We start from the raw sequence: 27021 nt of genomic DNA, 5'->3' as shown, positions 1-27021 counted from the left end.
GCAGACTTGGTGCAGGTCCCAGCTTGCCGGGGAAATTGAAGAAGAAATAAAAAGTTGTATCTAGCAAAAGCAACACAGGGGGAAAAAATTAACAGCAAAAAAACTTTTAATACTTTTAGAAGTTTGAAGCCAACGGCACTCTCCATGGAATCTAGCCAGAATTTGCAGCCTGTATTCACCCACATCCTGAACCATCTGCCCAGCTTTCCTCCCTCGGACAACATATGAAGGAAAAAGCTCCCTTCCTAGAAGTACTGCTGCGAGGGATTGTACAACTCGTAATCCACAGCAGATGATGACTGGACAAACTAATGCAGCCTTTCCCTTCCAATTTACATTCAACAGATGCCAAGTGCTATTATAGAATCCTAGAAACCTAGGGCCGGAAGGGACCTCAGGAGATCATTGAGTCAAGCCCACTGCCCAAAGCAGGACCAACCCCAACTAAATCATCCCAGCCAGGGCTTTGTCAAGCCGGGACTTGAAAACCTCTAGGGATGCAGATTTCACCACCTCTCTAGGTAACACATTCCAGTGCTTCACCACTCTCCTAGGGAAAAACATTTTTCCTAATATCCAACCTAGAACTCCCCCACTGTAATGTCAGACCATTGCTCCTTGTTCTGCCATCCCTCACTAGATTGAAATGTTTGGTCAAAGTCTGAAAAGAGTGGAGAGCTTATGAAGCCCTGAGATGCAGGAAGGATGCATCCAGCTGGAAAGAGAAGCAAAGGAGACATCCCTGTGTCACAATAAATAACATCACCACACTGCAGGTTGAATCTCTCTAATCAGGAACTCTCTTGTCTGGCAATATCCATAATCTGGCATGAGTTCAGTTAGCTGGACAACCACTTATCATGGGAGTGGCCAAGTTTCCTGTGGTGCCATGAAGTTTGTTTCCAGACACCAGTCCTGGCTCTCAGTGTTCTGGGCTGTTATTTAGCTTTAATTTACCCCTAAGAGCCAGTCAGCCGCGGAAGTGTTGGTAATGCTGCTAGACAATATTGACCTCCTGTGATGGGAGAAATTCTCTTGTTTGGCCCTAATCAGGTCCCCAAGGTGCAGGGTAAGACAGGTTCAACCTGTACAGTAGTCGCTTGGGATACATGAGGGGTGCGTTCTACGTAACCCTCATGTATCCTGAATTTCAGGTAAGTGGGGGGGGGGCGGGGGCTTGGGCGGTGGGTTGGGGCTGAGGGGTTAAGCCTGGGGTGGGTTTGTGCAGTAGTGGGGGCAGGAGGGTGGAGTTGAGATGGGGTGTGTGGGGGCTGGATCTGGGTCTGCGGAGATTGGAGCAGGGTCCACAGGGTGGTGGGCAGGGGGCTGGAGCTGAGCCCTGTGTGCCACACCGGGGGGCTGAAGCCTGAGCCCCATGCAGGGCTGTAGTGTGTCAGGGGCTGGGAGCCCCCTGTGTGGGTTTGGGCTGAGCTGGGGTTGTGGTGGGGGGCTGATGCTGGACGGCGGCTAGGGGGCTTCAACCCCCCCCCCAGCTGCCTGCAGCAACAGGCAGCTAGGGGCAGCTAAAACCCTTCTCCCTCCCTTCCCAGAGCAGGGCCAGTGTCAGCTTGACAGCAGCTCCACTCTGGGAAGGGGGTTTTAGCCCACCTGGCTGCCTAGCACTGCTCTGAGAAGTCATGGGGAAGGGGCTCTTAACCAGCTAGGTCATCTGACAGCCACGCGTCTGAGTTTCGTGCAACCTGAAGACGTGTAAAGTGAGGATTTACTGTATTATATTTTTCAGTTCAACCCCCTTGTTGGCAGGCACAGGGGAGAGAGCGTGGAGCGGGAACTATTGGCTCTTCTCCCCAAGTGGTCATGTAGGAATAATGCCACATCTGTCTGGAATGGGATTAAGGCAGTAGAAAGTCTGCGTTGCTCGTCACCCTTCTTTGCCGAGCTTTTCTAAGTGTGGAGGCTACCAACTTTATAAACAGTGGGGGAAAAATACAAGCTGCTGAGATATGGAGGTAAGAGTCTGAAACCTAGTGAAGAACACAATGCCAGACACAATAGGCCTGAGGTCCCTTCCAGCCCTATTATTCTGTGATTTGAAGGACTATTTTCTTAGCTTGTTAGGCCAAACTCAGCCTTAATGTAGCTTCAAGGAACTCACTGAGTTTCTCCTGGGATGCGTCTGCCCTATTATTTCAGGTGGTTTAATTGTGAGTGTTTAGCCTGTGAGTAGCTAAACTTCACTAAATTGGTTTGGTGTCTCCTCTGTCTACAAGAAGTTATATCGGAGAAAACGGTGTTGAGGAATGGAGTTTCCCGCCTGCCCCCGAAGTTCACTGATGCATGGCTGGAAGTTTTATATCAGTGCTTCACAGCTAGGGTACATGTTCCCTTGGTAGTAAGCAGAGGCAAGGTGCCAACAGCCACCGGGGAAAGGTTGTAGGAGGGCCTGCTCTGCATCCCCAAAAGGGGCAGGACCTATGGTGGAAGGGGCGTGGCATAGGCCGAAGGGACGGCACTGCCCCTCTCCTCCATCAGAGCTGCGCAAAGGGGTACTTCTGTGGTAGTTCAAAGCGGCCCAGAGCTCCAGGCTGCTTTGAAACGCTGGGCCCTGGGACAGGACTGGTGGCTGGAGACGGACTTTATGTGACCGCACAGAACTTGGCCACTCCCATGATAAGGGGTCGTCCAGCTAAATAAAAGCGTGCCAGATTACAGATGCTGCTGGGCGAGAGAGTTTTGCATTAGAGAGGTTTGACCTGTATTTGCTGGTTCCACAAAAGGCTACCTAAAAACACTAGTTAAAAAAGTAAGTGCAAACTAAATTTCATACGGACCATGACCCGCCTATAGTGCCGTAGGCAGCATACACTGAAATGTAAGCAGAATGTTTATGTTCCAATGGCTTTTGTAAGCGTATGGCGAAAAAGAGAAAGTCAACCATTTTTCAGTAATAGTGTGCTTTTATGTCTGATTTTTATAAGCAAGCAGTTGTTCCGTGAGGGGTAATTTGGGGGTACACACGCAAAATCAGACTCCTGACAGGCGTACGATAGTATGGAGAAGTTGAGAGTCATAGTTCAACACAACCATAACATTCAGTACTGCACCATTTCCAACCCAGACTGCTGCCCTCAAGAGGATGTGTCAAGATCACAGCTGGTTATTAATTTAGTCCCGCAAAATGAAGCGTGGAATGAAGCCAGAAACTAGTGAACAGGGTCTGGGGATGATAAAGTCTTCGTTTCTCGAATAAATATTGGACTGTGTGTGTCAGAAATGCTGTTAGCTGATCACTAGACAGTATGGGAAGAGAAACGAGGCCTTATAGAACAATGACCTGATTGAGACAGATAATTATAGTAGAGCTATCAACTATGGCAAAGTTAGGAAATGTGAATTTCCTAGAGCACATTTTAGCCTCAGCTGCACCCGCCACTGTTCTTCAGGTTTCCACCAAGTTCTAATATCCCATGCACCTGCAACTGATGTAGTGTTTATTCCGAACCTAACGAGGACAAGATTAAAACACACCAGAGCAAATCCAGCCTAGGGAACAGAACCAAAGTCACTCAAGGCAAATACAGTCAAAAACATTGACTTCTGTGAGCTTTGGACCAGGCTCCAAAACATCAGCGACTGAAAATAGTTCTCATTTCATGGCTGTTCAGTGGTGACAGTCCAGTTTGCAGGGGCACATGGCCACATCACAATCACCAACAGCTCAGTTTACAGTCTGCCCCTTTCTTGGGCACCTGAGCAGAGGCGTCTCCCCGCTGCATATCTGGGCCAAGTCACGTTGGCATGGCAATGTGGGGAGGGGTTTGCCCTGCTGTGGCCTATATGGTATGTGTGGCATGAATACGTTTAAGACTTACATCGCCAGAGCTGTTGGTTCCGTGCTTAAAAATTTAAGACAGACACCCCACCACACACACACACACACACAGGACTATTAGCTTCACGTGATAAATGCTGAGCAGATTTGATCACATTATGCCATCGATGTCTTGCAGTGCATTTGACACCCGAGCCACAACACTAGATTACATCTGTATCGTCCCACAGCATGTCAGCTTCAGTCTAGTGCTCCAGTCCTGAGCCTCAGGGTAGAGTCTGAAAAGCAACCGCCAGAAGATGGCTACATTCACTGCATGCAATTACCTGAGCCTAGGAAATGAAAAGGAATGAATGAATGAAGATCCTCACGAGAACATCTCATTTCTACATATGACACCAAATACCATTATATTTTTTTCTAGTTACCTAATGCCAGATGTGCACTTATTTTCCCATCACAACAGCAGAAGAAAAGTCTGCCTATATTGCCCGGCTAAAAGGAGATCCTTCCCATTTCTGTCTTCTCAGCATAACCCTTTAAGCCAGTGTTTCTCAACCAAGCCTACATGCACCATTGGGGGTATACTGAGGTCTTCCAAGGGGGTACATCAACTCATTTAGAGATTTGCCCCGTTTTACACGAGGCCACATAAAAACCACCAGTAAAGTCACTACGGGCTCAAAGTTCATTCAGACAGTGACTTGTTTCTACAGCTTCATGTGCCTAACACTGAAAGGGAAGTACAATATTTCCACTCCAATTCATTTACTTGATAATAAGACAGTCGAAAGTCAGCAGGTTTTCAGGAGTAGACTTCTGTGATATGGCTGCACATTTTCGTAAGTAAGTGGTTTTTAAGCAACTTGGTGGTCTGCAAAACAAATCTGACTCCTGAAAAGGGCACAGTAATCTGGACAGGTTGAATGGCACTTGTTCCAAGACCTCAGATGACCTTAGGACCAGGCTCCTCAACTGGTAGTTCTTGCACCCTGGCACAGGGGAACATGAGGGAAGTCTGGGTTGTGGAATACTGCGTTAAGCTGCCACAAAGAGTTCAACTGGGGAAAGATGTTTGTGTGCTGTGTCAAAAGGTGGAAAGATCACCTGGTGAACATTCTGACTGTCAAAGGCTTTGCAGCCCTGGATCTCAAAGAACATTTAAGCATGTGCCTGAACTTCACACACAAGATGTCTCATGTGAAACTCAAGGGGCTATTTAGATAGAATCATAGTATTGGAAGAGACCTCAGGCGGTCATCAAGTCCAACCCCCTGCTGTAAGCAGGACCAGTCCCAATCCAAGTCAGGGCTTTGTCAAGAGGGGACTTTAAAACTCTAGGGATGGAGATTCCGCCACCTCTCTAGGTGACACATTCCAGTGCTTCACCACCCTCCTGGTGAAACAGTTTTTTCCAAATATCTAGACCTCTCCCACTGCAACTTGAGACCATTGCTCTTCGTTTTGTCACCTGTCACCACTGACAACAGCCTCGGGTAGATGAAGGCTGCTATCAAATCCCCCCTAACTCTTCTCTTTTGTAGACTACATAACTACATGCTTGATATTAAGTTTGTGCTCAAGTGATCTGATAGAGCAGGGTCTAAAAAGCAGACTATAGTCTGTGTAAAAAGACAAACTGGATTTGCACCTTACATGTTCATAAAATAAATCCAAGTGGTTGCCAGTGGGTTCTGTAGCAACATACATTGGCCCTAATTCCCAGTCCTGTCCAGACTCCAATACTTAGAGTTAAGCATGTGCATAAGCCCTCTGCTAGTGGGCCACAGAGCCCAGCACTTTGCAGGATGATGTGCATGGAACCAATAGAAGCCAGATAAGCCCTCCCCAGTCTACCCAGCAGATGGAAAGTGACCAGATCCCAAGACCTAGGCTAGCAAAAAGCACAAACTCCGCCCGGTCAAATGGGAGTTTTATGCAGACCCAGGGAGAAGAAAGGAAAACAGGGATGGAAAGACCAAAAATTGAAGAGGAAGCTGAAGAAAAACTGGGGGACGGGAAAGAAACCTGGGTAGTTGCTGTCTAGTTACCCTCCTGCATAATGATACATCGGGAGGCGCACAGGGAGCAAGCTGACCAGGCCATGGTGCTGTGTCCTCATTTTATTGTCGTTCCCTAACCTCCTATTGATCTGGAGCCAGGAGGGGAGATGGCAAAAATGCTGCGTAGATCGGAAGTCTCATTACTCTGCAGGATCTGCTGTTGTAGCTTAAGGCGGCGTTGGGCTTACGCTGGCAACGCGGTGTTACAGCTGAGCGTTCCGGAGGGGTGCCGTCCCCAAATGTCCTTTGTAAGGAGCTTTCCAATCCCCGCCAGCTAGAGAAATGCAGAGTCACATACAAGCCTCCCAGGAGCAGGCAGAATTAAGATCTCCTATGCAGACCCCGTTTTTGACAGCATCCCAATTCTGTAACTCTTTGCCAGCCACTAGGGCAGGGGTCAGCAACCCCCAGCATGGGTGCCAAGAGCAGAACACCAGTCAAGTTTCATCAGCACAAGATGCGAGAGCTCATTTCCACCCCTCGTCTCCCATGCAGCCAGGAGTTTGCTCAAAGCCATGTTGCCTGCGGCTTAACAAAAGACCAGCTAATGCTACCAACCACCACCTAAATGGTAAAGCTCTGCAGCTTCATCTATTAATTAGTGAAGCTGTTGTAAATAGGACTATTAGTGACTTTAAAAAGTATCACTGGCATTCGGACCATACATAGAGGTCAAAAGGTCAAATTCTGGCACCCCACCTTGGAAAGGTTGATGACCCTGGGTGAAAGTCCCTTTGCAAATGAAATTAACTCGTTTTATGACTATCACCACTTCCTGATGGTGCTCACGGCCTCCGATACCTTTGCTCCAGTGAATGTGAGAAAGCGGCCAGGGCAGGAATGCACCATAAAGAAATTTATGAAGCTGTTGCCATCTCAGGAGAGGAAGGGACAAAGGTCCACCGAGATAAAGGGAAGGATAGGCCTTGCCAGTTGCCTTTCACTCTGAGGTTCCAAAGTCCAGGACTATAAAGTTCTACGGAATTGGCATTTTCCACTACATAACCCTAAGAAAAATTAAAAAAAAAAAAAAGAGTGGAGGCTGATGAAATCACAGCTGAGTCTGCGTCACCTGGGAATAGGCCTCTTACCATTGTATCAGGCAACATAGAGATCCGCCTGTCTTAGGCCCTGATTCAGCAAGTTACTGAAGCACGTGCCTGCCTTTGATTTCAAGAAGCATACCGGTGATCCCTAATGGGACTACTTACGGTGGGAGTTTGATCATTGTGTTTCATTGTGTGTATTGCAGTGCTGGATCCTTGAGGCCTCCAGCTTGACGATGGTAGGGCTCTCACTCCCTCTTCCCTCCTCAGCTCCTTCCGGGTCTGGGGCCACCTTCAGCTGCTCATTGCACACCCTCCTGGCCACTCGATTGGTCTCTGACGTCTTTACACCTTGGCCCCAGGGCCAGGTCATCGTGTGGATTTCCCCATTCCAGGGATATTCCAACTTCCCTCCTCATCAGCCTGACACAAATGGTTTTCCCTTTCACTGTCCCCTGGTGCCACCACCCCAGTGCTTGGTAGGGGAATCCAGACCCACCCTCTGTGCCAGGTTCCAGCTCAGGAGCCCCCGAATCAGCAGCCCGTGTCTGCACCCCCCGAACCTTGCTGCCTTTTCCCCCTGAGCCTGTCCTTACCTTCCCCACTTCTCTGGGCGTGCCAGCCCCACTGCTCCCACCCCTTTGAGTGCCTCTAGGCTACTGCAGCCTCCAAGTAAAGCTCCCTTCTCCCAGTGAGTGACTGCAGCCCACACCCGCTTCTCTGTACTAATCTCCTGTCCTTATACATTCACCTCTTCCCACACAAGTGAGCTTCTTCTCTCCTCCTTAATTCTCTGAGCTTGTAGCCTAAGAATTGAACTAGCCTCTCTGGCCCCCATTCATCAATAAATGACGAGAACTCGAGGGATTTAGGCACATGCTCAAAGAGCTTGCTGTGCTAGGGCCCGACACAAGCAAAACTCCCCTTCCTGACCATCCAGCAGGGAGGAAAGACTTGTCAAATGACCGGCCTTCTCAGAGCTCACGCCTTGAGAGGTGGGACTCCCGTCAACAGCTCCCGGTCATCGTATAACTTTCTAGGTCTGCAGGCAACTGTTCACCTCCATATTTGCGAGGAGTGGGAAGAGCGGCCATTAAGAGTTTTGTGGCACACGGCCATATCTCTCCCGGGCCACAGAAACAGCTGCGAAACACTTAACGCTCAAGAGAAAGGGACGTGAACGGAGACCCATGAAAGCACCAGCATACCTGTGCTCTTTAAACATAACGCAAAGCCATCAAGGGCCCAATTCTGAAAGCTTTATGCAGCCAGCAAAATCCATACCCATGGAAAACAAACTAAGGACTTAATTTGTCCTCCCATGACTTTTGATTGGCTCTGAGTCAACTTATTGGTTGAGACTTTCACCCAGAGAGGGGAAAAAAAACAAACGTTTTAAAGTTACAAGCACGTTAATCAACACAGTTTTATTATTAACTGTATACACCACAGGTTAAATACAGCCGGTGTCCCGTTCCCATGGAAACCTCGAGGACCAATAGAATAGTGATGTAGCTAGTGGAGTAGGTCACAGAGCAGGTTGAATGGTCCCAGCATATTACGTTATGTCTACACTAGACATTAAAGCCGACTGTAGATACGGCAATTGCATAGCTAGAATCGACTTACCTGTAATCAACTTACCTGGCTGTCCTCGCAGAGGGAGGTCAATGGGATCATCTCTTCCCATCAACCTCCCTTACCGCTCGTGAGATTGAGGAGTGCAGGGGTCAACTGCTGACCCCAGAGAGTTTGGTTTAATGCGTCCCTACTAGGCACACGAAATCGAACCCCAGAAAATCAACCCTGACTGGATCAATCGTCCATGAAATGACGACATACCCTCCGCCAGACAAGGTGGATGAGGCAAAACCTTCAACTGGGCCAGCTTCTGTTGGTGGGGGACACAAGTGTTTGAGATACAGGCACATTCACACCTCAAGAAGAGCTCTGAGCAGGTCGTCAACTCGTCTCTTGCATCAACAGAAGTTGATCTAATACAAGCTACTCCCTCATACACCTTGTCTCCCCAATGTTAAGTTCAAAGCAGGCAAGACACAGAGGGAGGTAATTAAAGCGCTTTGCTCAGTCCCATTAGCATTCAGCGAGGTGGTTGCAGTGGGGTTAATTTACACACTCCCTGGGAGAACGGGGCAGTTGCAGGTAAAGCAGCAAAGAAGGAAGCACGCAATAAAACAGGGATCTGGTCCCCAGACACCATGGTCATGTCCACATGGTGATGACATTATGCACAAGGGATGTATCTTTCGTTCGGCCGGCTGTAGACAGTACCCATCTCTCTTTGCCCTTCCCTGGTGCTGAGCCATCCCACGCTTGGTGCTAAAATCACCACCCACGAAACCTTTCCTGTCAAATGCCGTGATATAAAAATGCCCAACCCGCTGCCTTGTAACGGTTCTCAGATACCATGGCAACCTCTGCTAAAACCTTCTTGACTTGGAAATAGGCCCAACATCCAGAAATCTAAAGTAGCTCTTCCCGAGCGCTCAACTTGACTGCTCCAGGCTCCTCCCCTCCCCGTGCTCCCTGTCAGTTCCAGAGCCGTCGTTCAAGGGCAAGGCTTAATTTTCACCAGCTGACGGCCAAACAGATTTTCTCTTGCAATCAAGGTGCCCAGTGGGGCTGACAGCCACTTCAGACCCTGAGGCAAGGTGGGAGTGGGGCCTGGCTCCATGCCTGGAAGGGGCGGGGCCAAGGGCAGAAGGGGCAGAGCCTAGGGCAGTCAGCACTCAGTCAGCCCTTCCCTCAAAGCCGCACAGAGCCACAGATCAGCTCTGCCATGGAGTTTCCAAGGGACCAGGAGCTCTGGTCACTGCTACTTTGGCAGTGGTGGTGGCCTAACACCAGGCCCCAATGTAATTGCCCTTTCCCGCCTGCCATCGGTGGGCCTGCAGGCACTAGGTAAGACTTGCCCTAATGAACCTGCTAAAGAGTCTCCTGCCTGCTTTATCCTAGGGAAGCGATTTAGGAAATTAAATTCAGGGGCAGGGTTTGCATAACAACGTCTTTAAAATGGCTTTGGGACAAAGACATCTTGGAACTAGGACAGGAAGGGAAGTTTGCTGAGGCAAGGAGATGTGTCAGCACTGAGAAGAAGTTGGCACCACAGCCACCTAAACGGGGCAGTGGGTGTTTCTACTGGTGGTCCACCTCTGCACACACCTTGATGCACATAACATTTATTCCACACATGTATGGCAAACACAGATGCATGCCACGCTAGAGGCAACCAGTCCCTGCTGGCTACCACTGACGGAAAAACTTTTGGCACCGGTGCATGTGATGAGTGGTCACACTGCAAGGGAATGGATATGAACAATCACTTGAAGCACGAGTGTTAAGATTTTTATTAGCCCAAGAACGTCACAGCTATTAAATGTAAAAATCCCAGCATCCTGAGGACTTTGTTTCCAGCATTGAGCTCAGAGGCTGGGTCAAATGGAAATACGGGCTGAACCACCTCTGAACGTTGGAGACAGGAGAATAATTAAAATCAGAACCCAGAACCAGGTTGTGTCATCTTTGTCTGCCTCCCCCAGATTTGGGAACTTCAAAATTTCGATCACAGTTTTGCATCTGAGGCCCATCTTTAAGGCTCTGTCTAAACAAGAAACTTTTGCCTGTACAGTCATAGGAGGTGATACCAGCAAAATCTCAAACCTGGAAGAACTCATTCCAGCAAAAAACTTTATTTTGGCGGTACAGCTACAGGGAAGAACAGCCCAGCTTCCAAAGCGAGTGATCGTGTACTGACCAACCAGAAACTCTAAGAGTGATCATAGAACAGTCGCTTGACCGGAACTCCACCCTGTACACAACCTTCGTAGACATCGGTCGAAAAAGCCCGCAGCAGTGTTGTTAGAGACGCTTTGTGGAAACTGCAGCAACATCATGGCAGCCCGTCCAAAATTATTAACCTGACGCATTCAATGTAAGAACCCGCAACATGCCAAGTGGTTGACAGAATCCTTCCACACACTATCAGGAGTGTGGCACAGGTGCCTACTGCCACCTTTCCTGTTCTTGATCACAATGGACTGGATTATGAGCCGGACAAAAGATGGCCATCAACAAGGCATTCAGTGGCCACTTTTCAAACAGCCAGAGGACGCTGATTTTGCTCACGATGATGCCCTCCGTTTGCATCAACATGAAAGCACTGAAGAAAGCGTGGACTGAGCATTAAAAAGGGAAAGACCAAGACAGTGAGGATCAACCAGTCCAACAACAACACCATCACACTGGGAGGGGATGACCTGGAAGACGTGGAGCAGTTCACCTACTTGGGAAGTATTATGGGCAGAGATGGAGGAACAGACAAGGATGTCAATGCCAGGAGAGGGAAAGCAACAGCTGCATTCAAGACGCTCCGTCGCGTATGGAATTCACAAATAATATCTGTGAAGACAAAAACTGTGGCTCTTCAACACAAATGTGAAGAGTGTGCTCTTGTATGGATGCAAGACCTGTTGTACTAAAAAAGTCTTCAAATCACAAGCTACAGACATTCATAAACAGATGCCGGAGGTCCAGACTTCACCTCAAATGGCAAGACTTGAGGAGCTTTGGAGCAGAGCAGGAGAAGAACCACTTTATGTTCAACTCAAGAGAAGACGATGGGGATGACGAGGGCACACTCTCAGAAAACCACCATCCAGCCTAATCCGTCAGGCTCTCACATGGAACCTGCAAGGAAAGTGCAGAAGAGAAAGACCTTGGACAATGTGGAGAAGATCTACTGAGCTTGAAGGACAACAACTGGGGTACTCCTGGAGTCAGGTAGAAGTTTTGTCTTGAGACAGAGTGGGGTGGAGGAGAGTTGTAGATGACCTATGCTTCACCCAGAGTTCAAGGGCTTAAGTACAGTCACAGCTGATTTTCCCAGGGGAAGCAGTATGAGCTATACAAGCAAAGCAATTAAATGTTACTTACACTAGTGATAGGTGAAACAGTGGAAAGCCCCCAACCAAAGCTATAGATAACAAACTATCATGCTGGGCTTTTCATTGTTCTCTTCATCCCCTCCCGGTAAACCCAGTTCAAACACACGACGCCTGCCAAAAACCAGGGAATATAGAGGAGTTTGAGCTACAGTCTACGACTAGTATACTTATTAGAACACATTTTTGACCAACTTCTGAGCTATAAGACCCCTAGGTATTTAGGTAGCAACTGGTCTGTGGTTCCCTGAATGAATTCTGCCCTCCCTTATCTGTAGGGCCTGCATAAACAGGACACTGTTGGCTTTCATGAGGTAGTACTTTGCCTGGGTCACCTAACCCACTGTTTGCTTATGTTACTTTCCCAACATACATGCTAATATGACAAAGGTTAACGCCCTGCAAGAGGCAAACAATTACATAAAACTGTATGTAGCAATTGCATTTTATGGGTCTGCTAAGGAAGGCAATTATCCGCCTTCCACAAGGCAGGTGATGAGGAAATAGTCAAGTGAGATAAAACATCTGTGCAATATAAACATCCGACCCAGCCCCTCCTCCCTGCTGGCGTACCACAAACCGGTGGTTAGCAGAGGCCACTTGGCAAGACTATGGCAAAGCTCATCACGAGCCCCTCCTCAGGGCGTGGAACCATTGCCAGCTGTGCCCTGCTTAAGCGGCTTTCCTCATCGTGAGGAGAAGCTGTTGGGAGCCAGCCTCAGGAATGAGAAGGATGAGGGGTTTAGCCCATTGGGTCAGCCCACCTGTGAGACCCCATCTACGATTGGTTCCTAGCCTCTTGGGAACTTGTCACTAGCCACCCTCCAGCGGAGGCTAGGGCCTCTGTCTCTCCCAGCTCTTTGTTAGGCCCGAGGTTGGAGCAGTGCTGGAGGTTGGTGGCCATGGGCTGACGCTCTGGTTCTGGAAGTGGAAGACGCACAATACTAGAGATGGGGGTGGGGCGAGCAAAGGGCTGTCCTTATGTCTTTGGGTGCCCTGTGCAGCCCGAGCACCTGCACTCCCTTCCCCCACCAGGGAGCAGGGCAGGGAGGGTAGCGGGGGACCAGGTGGAAATGGGAGCAGAGTCTCCTGCCAGAGCAATGGGCTGGGAGGTGGAGCATGGTGCCAAGACACTGGGGCCTCCGGCGCTGAGGGCGGGGCGTGGTCTGAGCAGGCGGTGGGCAACCGTGGGGTTCGGCCACTGGGGCTGGGAGGCAGAGTGGGGGGGATGAAGAGCCCAGGGGATTGGGGCGCAGGGCCAGAAGGTGGAGTGTGAGGGCTGGCGATTGGGCAAGGAGGCTGGGAGGAAAGGAGGCAAGGGAAGCAGGACTACTTGAGTCAGCCTTCTCCTCCGGCTGCGCTAGGCCTACACATGGGCAGCATGGGGGGCAGAGTGGTAGCCCAATTGTAGCGGAGCCCTCCACAGCCATGTGCGCTGCGTATGCCTAGGGGCAGTGCCGGGTGAGCAGAAGGGTTGGTGGGTTCCTCACCTGGCTGGTGCTCCGGGATTATTTGCAAAGGGGCGGCGCAAGGTGGCACTTCTGGAGCGGGGCAGTATTTAGGGTGGGAAATGCTCCCCACCCACAGCGACCCTTCTGCATCTGTGCCCATGCCGATGAGCGACACGGACTCCTTCCCCATCTGCACCTGCCATTGACCAACCAGGACAATGACCAACCTGTAGGGCGCTGTTCATGCCTTGTAATGGTAGGCACAAAGAAATCCCATCCCCTCGTTGCAGCTGTCCATTGTGTTAGCTACCCTCAGTTAAGCCAAGCGAGGGAAGAGTGAACCACCCCTTTTTCTCAGTGATAACTGAAAGAACGGAAAAGCATCAGTCTTGGGCTAGACCCCATGCGAGCCTGTGCCAGGTAGCCCAAGGAATGTCCCAGGGGTCTGGTACCAACTGCAGGATTTGCTTTGTGTCTGTCAGGGAAGGGAGCAGACACCTCAGAGCTGAAAACAGCGAAGGCAGCCTGGAAGTCAGCCAGAGAAGCACTTGTTGTGTGCCCCTGAGAAAAGGCCTGTGAGAGAGCTTTGGGGCAGAGTGCTGGCGGAAAGGAGGCTTGGAAATGTGAGAAGAGAAATTGCCTCCTGCCACTCGAATCCTACCACGTGCAAGCAAACAGGAGGTTGTTGCCAGTTTGCAAACAAACCAGCCGGCCTCAGAGCAATGCCTGACTTGCCCGTGAATCGATCCACCTCACAGAAGAATCTCCCAAACTTGCAAAACTAGCCGACGCCTCGGGCCAAAAGCGGTAACGATATTAATGAAGCCCATTCCGAAAGCTTCAAGCTCAAAGATAGAGAGATGTTTAAATTCTGACTGTTAGCACAAGGTAATGATCATTAGAGAGAGGTCAGACAGCAAACCTGAGAGCCAAACGCAGCTGAGTTTTGGGGAAATTCAGGTGCAGATATAAACTTAATTATTAATTATTCACTATTGAGTAATAACAGAGAGAAAGCCGTGCTAGTCTATATACTATGAGAACAAAAAAGCAGTCAAGTAGCCCTTTAAAGACTAACAGAAGAATTTATTAGGTGCTGAACTTTCATGGGACAGACTCACTTCTTCAGCTCATAGTTGTACCAGGACGGACTCAATATTTAAGGCCCAGAGAACCAAAAATAGTAATCAAGGTTGACAAATTAGAAAAATATTATCAAGGTGAGCAAATCAGAGAGCAGAGGGGCAGAAGGGTGGGGGGAATCAAGAAGAGCTCTTTTGCATACTTGGCTTAATCTAATTCTTGACTCTCCCCCCCGGCTTCTGCCCCTCTACTCTCTGATTTGCTCACCTTGATAATGTTCTTCTGATTTGTCAACCTTGATTCCTGTGTTTTGTTCTCTGTGCCTTAAATATTGAGTCCGTTCTGGGCTGGCTATGGTCTGCAGAAACGGGTCTGTCCCACGAAAGCTCACCACCTAATAAATTATTTTGTTAGTCTTTAAAGTGCTACTGGACTGCTTTTCGGTTTTGATAGTATTGAGTGAGTGCTTGTGTGTGTGCGGTTGTGCTCCCTCTGGCTTTCTCGTTTGTTAATGAAGTTTAGTTGAGATTGTATAGCTCTGGCAGGAACAAAGACGACCATGCCTGCGAAAGTCACCTCTATTACCACTGTGTTCTTGAACGCCTCGTAGAATCTGCCTTACATTCGTTCGAATATGCATATGGCGTCTTCAGGTAAGAGCCCTGGCCCAATTCACGAGGCTGGTGTTCAGCTCCCACCTCTCCCACAGGCGTCCCGTGTGACCTTGGGCAAACCATGTATCCTCTCTGTGACTCCTCTATAAACTGGAAATAACATTATTTCCTTCTTTCCATCCTTGTCTGCCTCATCAACTGAGACGTAGGCCCTGAAGGCAACATCTATTTCTTACCAAGTGCTCACACTGAGCGATCTCAGCTGCAGAGCGCTAGCGCAATACAAATAGTTCTGCTATTCTGTAAGAGCTTATATTTTTATTACCACTCTAATCTCTGTCTTCTCCCTAGTGCCCTAGGGAAAAAGCAACACACCAGTTATCTCCCCCAGTATCCTGTGTTCTCTTATCTGTCCAGGCTTTCAGTCTCATCCACAGCAGACAGCTTGCCCACTGCTCTACCCATTCCACGGCATAGTTTTCTACAGAGGTGCTCACTTAGACCGCCTTCGGCTCGGTTTACCTTAGGCAGGTAAGTCAATTGCAGATACACAATTCTAGCTACAGCAATTGCATAGCTAGAATCGACTTATCTGCAATCAACTTACTTGGCCATCCTCACTGAGGAAGGTCAACAGGAGGGTTCCTCCTGTCGATTTCCCTTGCTCCTCGCAGTACAGGGGTTGACTGTGGACCTCTGAGAATTTGATTTTGCGCCTCTCCACCAGCCATACAAAATCAAACCCTGGAAGAATGACGTGTAGCCTTTCGGAGAATCCTCTCCTGAGCTAAACCCAGTCCTAAATAGCTCTTGTGTGGTCCAGGGAAAAAGTCACCCATAATATCCTGCCTGTTGCTAAGCTGTCTTGGAGCATTGTTCCAAGTAGGATGACCCCAGTTTCACAGGTCACACATTACTTTATGCTCGTCTGTTTCACACAAGTCCCGTTCTAAGTATCCAGTGGTCTCTTTGCTAGTAATAGTACCCTCCAAGGAATAATGCTGGTATTGTTAATCGACTCAGAGGGGGAGCTGTGTTACTCTGTAGCTTCACAAATAACAAGCTGTCCTGTAGCACCTTAGGGATTAACACATTGATTTAAACACATTTATTTATTAGGTAATGAGCTTCCCTGGGTGAGACAACTCTGATGGAGCGGAGCTTACCCACCAAAGCTCACTACTTAACAAATAAATCTTTGAGTCTGTAAGGTGCCACAGAACTACTGGAATAGATTAGAAAAGAGCACCCTCGGGGAAAACAGTGTGGCCAAGTGGCTAAAGCACTGCCCTTGCGCTCAGGCAAGCTGGAGTCTGTTCCTAGATTGGGCACCTCTGTCTCCCCCAGAACAGAATCGCCGACCACCACCACTCTACGGTTCCTCCTCGCAGTGGTGGCAGCCGATGTCCCAGCCTTAGGGGTACGAGGCTTCTCCTCTGCTGTACGGGGTAATTCCTTGTCTCCTGTATCAAGTACAGCATAGCGGTTTCCTAGGACCACAGTGGGAGGGTTGGGAGCAGGGGTGAAGCACTTACCACTGGCAGCAGGCAGTTTAATTTTAATGGAATGGGGCATTCTGTCAATGACCTAAAGGTATGTGTGTTACTAAAGAGGAATTATCGCACCGTTCTGGAAAGAGAAGCAGCCGAGCTGGCTTTTATATTCAAATTCGGCACACTAACACGTGGTTTAAATCGTGATGGGAACTTTCTGAGTCACTATAGGGGCTCGTCTGCATGCTTGGCTCAATCTAATTCTTGACCTTCCCCCCACCCCTCCACTCTCTGATTTGTTCACCTTGATTATCTTTTTCTGATTTGTTCTCCTTGCTTACTGTTTTTGGTTCTCTGCGTCTTAAATATTGAGTCTGGTCTGGTCTGGCTATGGTCTGAAGAAGTGGGTCTGTCCCACAAAAGCTCACCTAATAAACTATTTTGCTAGTCGTTAAAGTGCTACTTGACTGCTTTTTGTTTTGATGGTGTATAGACTAGCACGGCTTCCTCTCTGTTACTATTCAACATGTGAGGAAAGTTAGATGTTTGCAAGTCACCAGGGCCTGATGAAATGCACCCTAGAATACTCAAAGAGCTGATGGAGCACGTATCTGAGCCATTAGCTATCATCTTTGGAAAATCATGGGAGACAGGAGAGATTCCAGAATACTGGAAAAAGGCAGATACAGTGCCCATCTATAAAAAAGGGAATAAGAACAATGCAGGACACTACAGGCCACTCAGTTTCACTTCTGTGCCAAGAAAGATAATGGAACAAGTAATTAAGGAAATCATCTGCAAACACGTGGAAGGTGGTAAGCTGATAGGGAACAGCCAACATGGATTTGCAAAGAACAAATCATGTCAAATCACGTCAAACCAATCTGATAGCTTTCTTTGTTGGGATAACGAGCCTTGTGGCTAAGGGAGAAGCGGTGGATGTGGTATACCTAGATTTTAGTAAGGCATTTGATACAGTCTTGCATGATATTCTTATCAATAAACCAGGCAAATGCAACTTAGATGGGGCTACTATAAGGTGGGTGCAAAACTGGCTGGATAACCGTCCTCAGAGAATAGTTATTAATGGTTCTCAATCCTGCTGGAAAAGTATAACTAGTGGGGTTCCGCAGGGGTCTGTATTGGGACTGGTCTGTTCAATAGCTTCATCAACAATTTAGATATTGGCATAGAAAGTACACTTATTAAGTTTGCAGATGATACCAAGCTAGGAGGGGTTGCAACTGCTTTGGAGGATAGGGTCATAATTCAAAATGATCTGAACAAATTGGAGAAATGGTCTGAAGTAAACAGGATGAAGTTTAATAAGGACAAATGCAAAGTGCTCCACTTAGGAAGGAACAATAAGTTTCACACATACAGAATGGGAAGTGACTGTCTAGGAAGGAGTATGGCTGAAAGAGATCTAGGGGTTATAGTGGACCACAAGTTAAATGTGAGTCAACAGTGTGATGCTGTTGCAAAAAAACCAAACATGATTCTGGGATGCAAACAAGCCATGAGAAGCCATTCTTCCACTCTACTCTGAGCTGGTTAGGCCCCAGTTGGACTGTTGTGTCCAGTTCTGGGTGTCGCATTTCAAAAAAGATGTAGAGAAATTGGAAAGGGTCCAGGAAAAAGCAACAAGAATGATCAAAGGTCTAGAGAGCATGACTTATGAAGAAAGGCTGAAAGAACTGGGCTTGTTTAGTGTGGAAAAAAGAAGATTAGTGGGGGACATGATATCAGTTTTCAGGTGTCTCAAAGGGTGTCATAAAGAGGAGGGAGAAAACTTGTTCTTCTTGGCCTCTGAGGATAGAACAAGAAGCAATGGGCTTAAACTGCAGTAAGGGAGGTTTAGGTTGGACATTAGGAAAAAGTTCCGAACTGTTAGGGTGGTCAAACGCTGGAATAAATTGCCCGGGGAGGCTGTGGAATCTCCATCTCTGGAGATATTTAAGAACAGGTTAGATAAATGTCTATCAGGGATGGTCTAGACCGTGGGTGTCCAACCTTTTGGCTTGCCTGGGCTGCATTGAGTGAAGAGGAATTGTCTTGGGCCACATATAAAATATATAATATAGTTAATGTATATAAATCACATAATAATGTTAAAAGTTTACGATCTTGTGGGGCCACATTACTGGCTGTCCAGAGCCGCATGCGGCCCGCGGGCGGTGGGTTGGACACGCCTGGTCTAGACAGTACTTGGTCCTGCCATGAAGGCATGGGGCTGGACATGATGACCTCTCAAGGTCCCTTCCAGTCCTAGCATTCTATGATTGGCTATGGACCTCCTAGAGACTTTGGCCAAACCACTTCATCTCTGTGCCTTGGTTTCCCCATCTGTAAAATGCCGGTAATGATAACAATGGCTGTGGAAAGACTTTGAGACGTATTGATGAAATGAGCTAGGTACTACTATATTAGGTGCTACTGTACCGTAAACAAACTATGCCTGTCCAGTTTCCAACATCAGGTTCTCCAGCAGATACCCCAGATATGGGAGTGAGCCCAGAAGGAATAAACTCCCCTACAATGGCAGAATTCAGGTAAGCTAAATAACCCTAACAAATGACCCTAACTTAAACCCCTGTACTCCATATGGAGCATAGGTCATCTACAAGTCTCCTCCACTTCGCTCTGCCTTGGGACAAAACTTCTAGCTGACCCAGGAGTACCCCAGTTGTTGTCCTTCAACCTCAGTAGATCTGCTCCATGTTGTCCAAGGTCTTTCTCTTTTGTGTTTTCTTACCCTACTGGTGCAAAAAAATCCATTGAGTTTTGTAAGGATGAGGACCCCGAACTGCACAAACTCCCTGACGTGAGGCTTAATCTGGGGTCACTGAAAGTCTTTTCACTGACTTCAGTGGTCTTTGGCTCAGGGCCGTGCTTAATTTCAGCCACACAAGGCACTCCCTGTAGCAGCCAAGGATTTTATTTTGCACCTCTTACTGTTGCCTGATAACACCAATCATGGGCACCGGTTCAGCCCTTCAACAAAGGAAGTGTGCTACCTGCCAGAGTCACCCGTTTTTGAAAGAGTCCAGCTTTCAGCCAAGGTTGACCCGGGTTACAAACATGCTCCAGGGTGGCATGACTGTAGCTGCAATGGAGATTCTTTGTGAGCTATGTCCCCAGCGCTATACTTAAAATCAGGAACATCAGACATAGCTATGGTGTAAAAGTCACCTGCAAAAAGTCTTTTTGCATGTTTAAATGAGTTCCCATTTAATCCAGATCCACTTCATTTCCATGGGCCTTTCACTTAACCTGTATCATTCTCCTTGACACTTGATCTGCAGAGACCACCTTTGCTTTCCACCACACGCTCTGGGGAAGTCTCTGACCCAAGAGTTCACCTGATTCGAATCTAATCATTTAAGCGTGCCCGTCTATTGACAGCATGCAAAACTCCTGTCCTTCCCCAACTTTCAGTGTGAGAATTCCAGCTCGTGTACAGCTCCACTAAGGGAAGGAAGTCGGACTTTTAACAGCTGAAGAGTTGGCTCTCTGGCTTGTTAATAATTACACCAAACGCACTGCTAAGGCTAACGAACTCTCCTCACCGGCATTATTCACCTATCTGTGTACAGGAAACAGCTCAACAAGACTCCAGCGATAAGGAGAAGCACAAACACATCCCAAGACACCACTCAGAGCAGAGCAGCGCCTTCGCTGATAAAGGCTGGTTTAAATCCTCACAGCCAATTCCTAGCAGCCGACTGCAGAGTTGTTTATCTGGACAAACAATTATGAAATGTTCTTTTGTCCCAGTGTGTACTGTGTGGGCCAGAGTCATTATGACTCTGAGTTACTTGAAAGGGCTATTGTTCAACACCTATTCATGGGCAGGACAACACGCAACGCCTCGAGCAGAAACGGGCTGAAGAGCTGCGGCACATTTACCCAGTTGCGGGCAAGTTTGCAGCTCGCTTCATGACGCTGGCCAAGCAGCTGACTGGAGTGACATGTGTCTGCTCAGCCTTGGGGGTCACAATTTCAAAGCAAAGTGATTTAGGAGCCTACGGCCCAGTTCCAAAGGGAAAGTAAGGCCAGGTTTTCCAAGGTATTTAGGCACCTAGTGGGATTTTCACCAGCACCTCAGGGCCTTTTAATAAGACGATCTCCTAAATGCCTGAGTCTGCTCTGAGAATGGGACTTTGGAACCTAAACTACTTAGTCACTTGAGAATACTTCACACAATCTTTCCTATCGCATTCGGTGTGTTGCATGAGATATTGCTGTTATTTAAGCCTGGTTGAATGAGCTTTACGCATAGATTCGGTTGTATCTAGGCACTTACCTGCCCTCTGTTACCAGAACTTCTTCTAGTCATTACTGTATTTAGCACCACACTGCTTGGAGGGAAGCAGCATTATTGGCCCTGTGACAGGGTCAGAGACGCCCCACTTGTGACTGACACTTGATGCGCGGCAACCCCCATGAGGCAACTTTCCTGCCTTTCTGATCGCACCTTTTACTCCATTTCACTGGGCCCTCCAACTGTGGCACAGAGCGCGGGGAGGGGTGGGGGTCGCAGCCCTTCAGCTGAGACCAGCTCCCCTCTGGGAAGGGCCAGCCAAAGGCACTTGCCTCAGCACCTAACTGCAGAGCCTCAGGCCAGGTCTAAAGTAAAAGGGAAGGTCTAATCAAGATACACAACTCCAGCTATGGGAATTATGTAGCTGAAGTCAACATACCTTAATTTGAGCTGCCGCACTGTCTCGATCGCAGGAGGTCAACAGCCGCAAACACTCCCATCGACTCGTCTTACTCCTCGAGGGGGAGCAGGACTACTGGCGCCAATGGGGGCGCCCTGTGAGTTTTATTTAGCGCGTCCCCACCAGCTGCACTAAATCGAACTCCAGAGCGTCAGTCTTTCCTGTAGGGAAGGTGTGACCTCAATGAGAACCGACCCCACATAAATCTGCCCTAATCTGCACAAGTCCTAGACAGAGCAAGCTCAAATTGTTTCCCCTCTTTCTTAGGGTAAAGAGAGAGATACACAAATTCCTCCCTCCCTCCCTCAGGTAACAATTATTTATACTGGGTTTATTAATAAACAAAAGTCATTTTTTCAGGTATGCAAGACCAGGTTTAAGGAATAGCTCACAGAACAATGTGGTTTGCTAAACAAAACACGCCGGTGAAGATTAATATGCTCAGAAACCAGGAACATCTCACCCTCCCTTCTTCCGATAAGCTTCTTTCACTGATTGGACAGTCTCCCAGCCTGGGCTTGAGCCTGCCCCTGTTCTGGTTGAGATGTTTCCAGCAGTCATCGTGGCGGGTAAGCAGCAGTGTCCTGACATTTGTCTTCCCACCTTTACGTTGTCTTCAGTCCACCCCCTCTGGGGCACCTGGCACTGGCCACTGTCAGCAGATGGGATGCTGGGCTAGATGGACCTTTCGGCCATTCTTATGTGCTTATGTTCTTACAGATTTTGCCGAAGGTGGGAACCCTTTGTGTCCAATTTAAACTTTTCCATGCTGTCGGTGGAAAAGTACAAACCTCCAAGATGAGTCCCAGCCCAGCATCAGGTGACATGGCCACATGTGTTGCTAGAACCAATCATAATCCATCACTGTCAGGAGTACAGGGAAAACGAGTCATAGAATCATAGAAGTCCATTTGCAAGTCATTGTTGTCTTGCCAATGGGTCATCAAGATACTAGAGTGTCCTTCAGGGCCCTTACTTTAGTAACACAGGTTTATACTGCCTATTTCTAACTTCAAATAATGGAATGATACACACATGCAAAGAGAATATAGACATTCAGCAGATTATAAATCTTCCAGTGATACTTCGCATGAAGCACTTGGCAGAAAACATCTGCTAGTTATGTCATATTCATATAGGAATATGGTTGAGTCTGTGACAGGCCCCTTTTTCCAGGAAGACTTGCCCGAAGATACCTGGGGCACACCTGGGAATTGAACCCAGGTTTCCTAAGTCCCAGGCCTAGTAGCAAAAAAAAGGCCCTCAAAAACAATTAAATGGGCCTTCAGAGTTGGTCAACACACCTCACTTCCTGCTGTTCTAATCTGGGGTTTGCTCCGCCTGGGCTGTGCAGCATTCAGTTCTGGTCTTTCCTATACACCCTGGCTCCGAGCACCAGTCCTGAACCATGTTTCAAACCTCGCTCTTCTTTTGCCCCCATGTTTGTTCCGGTGTAACTGGAGAGTGCATTCCCTCTCTATCTTTGATAAGAGAGAGAGAGAGAGAGAGAGCCCTTTACAACCTGTTGTGCCCATAAGGAATTGTGTTCTTCAATAAACACAATCTGTCAATGCAGCACTAATTTATGAGTCGCAGGCAATCTGTGTGTGTAGGGCACAGGCTTATCGGGAAATACAGAGCTGCTCTACAGTAACCATGATCAGACTGATCAGCTCACTGGCTAACATTACAAAGCTCACATTTGACCAGCAGAGAAGAGGAGAGGAAGTCTCATCTGGTGACTAAGGCACCAGCCTTTCTGGGAATGTCTTCAGTACCTGGAATTTGTGTACCTAGTGGGGACATGTAAAATTCACCTGTCGACGGTAGACCCCTGTACTTCTCAATCTCATGAGCAGTGATGGAGGTCGACGGGAGCGTTCCTCCCGTCGGCCTCCCTCAGTGAGGACAGCCTGATAAGTCGATTGCAGAGAAGCCGATTCCAGCTGGGCAATTGCCATAGCTAGAACTGCGTATCTACAATCAATTTTTAAGGTCTAGTGTAGAACGTGGCCTCTGTTTGTTTCCGAGCTCTGTCACAGGTTGTGCCCTGACTGTAGTGACTAGCTGGACAGCTGCACTTCCAGCAAAGGCAACTCTGCACTGGGACTCTGGGCAGCCTACCTACCGTGAACTCCTCTTGGGGTGAGGTTTAGAGAACGCGCTACACACCACTGAGTTTTGATTGGGCTGCAATTGTAGTGCATGTGGGCAGCTCCTTGAACATACGAGCAACCATACAGGGTTAGACCAAAGGTGCATCTAGCTCAGTATCCTGTCTGCCAAGAGAGGCCAACGCCAGCTGCCCCAGAGGGAGTGACTAGAACAGGGAATCCTCAAGTGATCCCCCTCCTGTTACCCATTTCCAGCCTCTGCCAGACAGAGATTAGGGGCACCATTCCTACCCATCCTGGCTAAGAGTCATTGATGGATCTAACCTCCATGAATTTATCTGGTTCTTTTTTTGAACGCTGTTGAAGGCCTGGTCTTCACAACATCCTCTGGCGAGGAGTTCCACAGGCTGACCGCGCTGCATGAAAAAAGCACAAACAAACAAAAACACGTCCTTTTGTTAGTTTCAAACCTGCTACCCAGTCATTTCATTGGGTGACCCCTAGTTCTTATGTTACAGCAACACGTAAATAACTCTTCCCTATTGACTTTTTCCACATCAGTCATGATTTTATAGACCTCTCTCATAGCCTCCATTAGTCTCCGCTTCTCGAAGCTGAAAAACCCCAGTCTGTTTCCTTTTTCTTCATATGGCACCGGTTCCAAACTCATTTGCAAACACATTCCCCACCCTCTTCATCCACACAGGGATCGAGGCCTCTGAGATGGAAACGCTAGCATTTCTCACGGCTCCTCTTTGCTCAGGAGGATGTGGCGTCCCTCTTTTGGAGGGATGGGGAGAAGCTCGAAGAGAGCGCATTCAAACCTGTTCTGGAACAATAACAAGAATATGTCGTCACTTGACCTCTTCTAAGAGGCTAGTAGCAGGGCCAGATCCAAAACTGGTGTAAATTGGCATAACTCCCTTGCACTTTACAGGAATGGTGTGGGTTTACACCAACCAAGGGGCTGTCTTTCAATAGCTGAAATATTCTTATGCCTCTGTGCATTTACGCCCTTGTGAACGTCTTTGGGGCACATAAAGGAACAGCCAATTTAAATAAATTCAAGGTCAACTGCAGTAAACTCAAAGGGCATTCTCCTGTTCATGCTAACAGCTACAGATCTGCAGAAAATTCCATTGCAATCAGGCAATTTACCATGGCATTGGACGCCTCAGTAATGGGGGAGAAATCTCCCCATAAGCAGCTCCCCAAGCTGAAAGGACCAGAGGACATTACAGAGGTGAATCCTGCTGAGAAAAATCAGACCATTAGAGTGCCATCAGTTGGCATTTTCAGGACAACATGCCAGGTTTTCCATCCAGTTTGCTCCTTTATGCAAGAGATAGTGGCACGAAAGCTGTATCCCTAACTTGGCTGTAACTCTGCAGGGCTGTAACTCTTAACATGACTTGAAACAGGCATTGCAGTTAGTCAGCCACTGATTCTATTACTGTACAGACTGCAGGTGCAGAATCTCGGTGATTCATTAAAATAATAAACTCCACGCAATTAAATGGGTGAAATACCCACTGTATTTGTGCAAAAGTGCAAGGGTATTATACTTTCCTTTTCGGCACCATCCAGAATCAGCCCAGCGTCATGTGCATGGTTGGCAGCAGACTAAGGGTGTACAAGGTGACTTCCCGGCAAGTTGTTAATCAGCATAATCTGGCTTCGAGAAAGAAACGCAGCTGCAGTGCAAAGAGTGAGCGATCTCCCCTTATCACACGCATTACCCCCAGTCAAGGTGTTGTTAAGGCTGATACGGGGTTTGGTGATAGCACGCTGGGTGCACAGAGGCAAGCAAAACCAGCAACTCCATTTAACCCAGGACTTAAATCAGGGGCAGGGCCCCACTCCCTGCACTGCGTTAGGCCTTGTCTTCATGCCTAAAAGAAACAAAGCTTTTAAGTTTGGGAAACAAACCCATAGGAGCTTCCCACTCATTGCCCCAGCCACGTGTGGAATAAATTTTGTTATGCGCACCAAGGCGTGTGAGCTGTGCACCACCCGTAGAAACACAGGCTGCTGGCTGTGGGCGCTCTGCTACTCACATGGGCGGTATTTGACTTTCCTGGGTGGGGGGGGGGGCACCCAAGCATTTAGCTTACAGGGAACACTGGGTAAGACCATCAAAGCTTTCACTCCTACCCCCGCTTGACCGCCTCCCCTGCTTCTGCCGTCCCAGGACCTCTGGGTTGCTTCACAAGCCCTTGTTCCACGAGACACCTTTGAGCCTTGTTCCACAAGCTGTGCCCCAGCTGAGGCCAGTCAGCCAGGGGATCACCGTGATTTCACCAAGGCTGCTCACTGAAGTAGGAGCTCCACAGTAGAATGGAAGGGCGGAGAATCAGCCCGTTTGTAACCATACATGAAGAGCATATTCTGCTCGTTTTACTCCTGCTGAGTTGTCGTTCAGGCTAGGAGTACGCAGAGGCGCTGACGCTCTTTTGGGGTGAGGGTGATGAGCTGTGCCCCGCGGCTTTAGCGCTGTTGAGAGCAGGTGGCCAACTCTCCTGGGCTGGACGGACGGGACTACATTGCTGCAAATGGCCTCGGCTCCACCCAGCCTGGGAGAGTTGGAAATCCTCATTCCCCCAGGCTGGGGCCAGATTGAGGGGCTGCCGGGCCCCGCCAGGGCTGGTGGGCTGCAAAGCCTGCGGCGGGGTTGGCAGGCCCCAGAAGGAGAGCGGGAGCCCACAGGGCCAGTAGGGAGCCAGTGGGGCAGAGCGGACGTGGGGTGGGGGAAGCAACAGAGCCCAGGGCAGGACCTGCAAGACCCACAGGCCAGGAGCCAGTGCCAGTGGAACCAGCAGTGGGGCTGACCCCCAGGAGCAGAGAAGCTGTGTGCAAAGCTGGGAATCCTGCAGCGCCCCCACCTGTGAGACTCTAGAGTAAAGTGCTACCTGTCATAAAGGTGGCAAAGTCTGGCTGGGAGGGCCCCTTGCTGCAGACCCAGCACATCCATTCCCCTGGTAGGCTCTAGGACAACAGGGCCAGCAAATAGCCACAAAGATCTGCAAAGAGTGGGCCTAGCAAAACCCTCTGAGCTCACCTACCCCAGCCCACGAGGTGAGAGACAGCATCTTCCTAGGCAACGCGTGACTCCCTCCTGGCCCAAAACATGGCGATTGCAAGTTGTGGCCACCTAATGTTCACGGTGTGTTCACCCTTCCAGTGTGTGCGATGGGAGATGCTGCCAGTGAGGCTGGACAGACGCTTGGCGGTCTGTCCGCGTCGCTGGGGCTGCTGTGTGGGAGAAAGTGAAATCAACCTGTGAAAGCAAGGGTCAGATAACGTGACTGTGTCCATCTGGAGGCTAACGCGCCTTGAGAAGGACAAGGCTATGTCAATGGGAAAGTGAGCGGAGCGGTTAAGTCAATGCTGATGGAAACCCCGGAGATTCAGTCAGGTTCATCCCTGGCCCAGGTAAATCAAGGTCAGCTGGGACCGTACGCGTTCCTCGCGGCCTTCTCAGCTCCGTGTGGGAGGGGCTGCCGTTGGGTGTCACACGGCAGCCCAGCACCCATGTCCCCGTTACTGAGCCTGCAAACAAGGAGGCCATTTAGGTTCCCTACTAGGGTTACTTGTACTTAGGTAGGAGCTGGAGACTTTAGCTGAGGTTGGGGCCCCACTGAGTCGCGTGCCAGACAAATAGAGATTAGACCAGGCCCTG

General features: G+C 48.8%; 1 long non-coding RNA gene across 3 annotated transcripts; it reads right to left on the bottom strand.

Annotated features, from left to right (window-relative positions):
- On the bottom strand, positions 1 to 25134 carry LOC142019185 (uncharacterized). 3 transcript variants are annotated; one of them, XR_012647010.1, is made up of 4 exons: positions 24501 to 25134; positions 21692 to 24171; positions 21208 to 21389; positions 10290 to 11609 (listed from the first exon to the last, which is right to left on the bottom strand). It is a non-coding gene; the product is annotated as an uncharacterized LOC142019185 (long non-coding RNA). The 3 variants fall into 3 exon arrangements; XR_012647011.1 differs by lacking the exon at positions 10290 to 11609 and adding an exon at positions 1 to 60 and having other exon boundaries at positions 21692 to 25134; XR_012647009.1 differs by having other exon boundaries at positions 21692 to 25134.
- Between the last annotated feature and the right edge of the window lie 1887 nt (positions 25135 to 27021).

This window comes from Carettochelys insculpta, chromosome 11 (genome assembly GCF_033958435.1).
Source record: "Carettochelys insculpta isolate YL-2023 chromosome 11, ASM3395843v1, whole genome shotgun sequence".
NCBI classification, from domain to species: Eukaryota; Metazoa; Chordata; order Testudines; family Carettochelyidae; genus Carettochelys; species Carettochelys insculpta.
Note: the sequence above shows the minus strand (reverse complement) of the source record. Positions and strands in the feature narration are given on the sequence as shown.